Raw genomic sequence first — 406 nt, 5'->3', positions numbered from 1 at the left:
GAAAATGAGCTGTTCATCATGTATTCTTAAAATTAGCTCTCCTTGTTCTACATCTATGAGCGCTCTAGCAGTGGCTAGAAATGGCCTTCCCAGAATGATAGGGTGTAGGTAGCTTTCCTCCATGTCCAAAATGACAAAGTCTGTGGGGAAGAAATAATTTTCCACTTTCACCAGCACATTCTCAACTACCCCTTCAGCTTCCTTCTGAGTTTTGTCAGCTAGTTGTATGATTACATCAGTGGATCTCACCTCATTCAGTTGTAGCCTCTTCATAAGAGTCAGAGGCATCACATTTATGCTAGCTCCTAGATCACAGAATCCTCTATCAATTTTCGTTTCCCCTATGATGCAGGGGATATGAAAACTTCCTGGGTCTGTTTTCTTAGAGACTATGTCCTTCTTGATG

This window comes from Arachis duranensis, chromosome 5, assembly GCF_000817695.3.
Source record: "Arachis duranensis cultivar V14167 chromosome 5, aradu.V14167.gnm2.J7QH, whole genome shotgun sequence".
In the NCBI taxonomy this organism is placed as follows: domain Eukaryota; kingdom Viridiplantae; phylum Streptophyta; class Magnoliopsida; order Fabales; family Fabaceae; genus Arachis; species Arachis duranensis.
The sequence above is the reverse complement of the archived record's forward strand: the minus strand, read 5'-3'. Positions refer to the sequence as shown.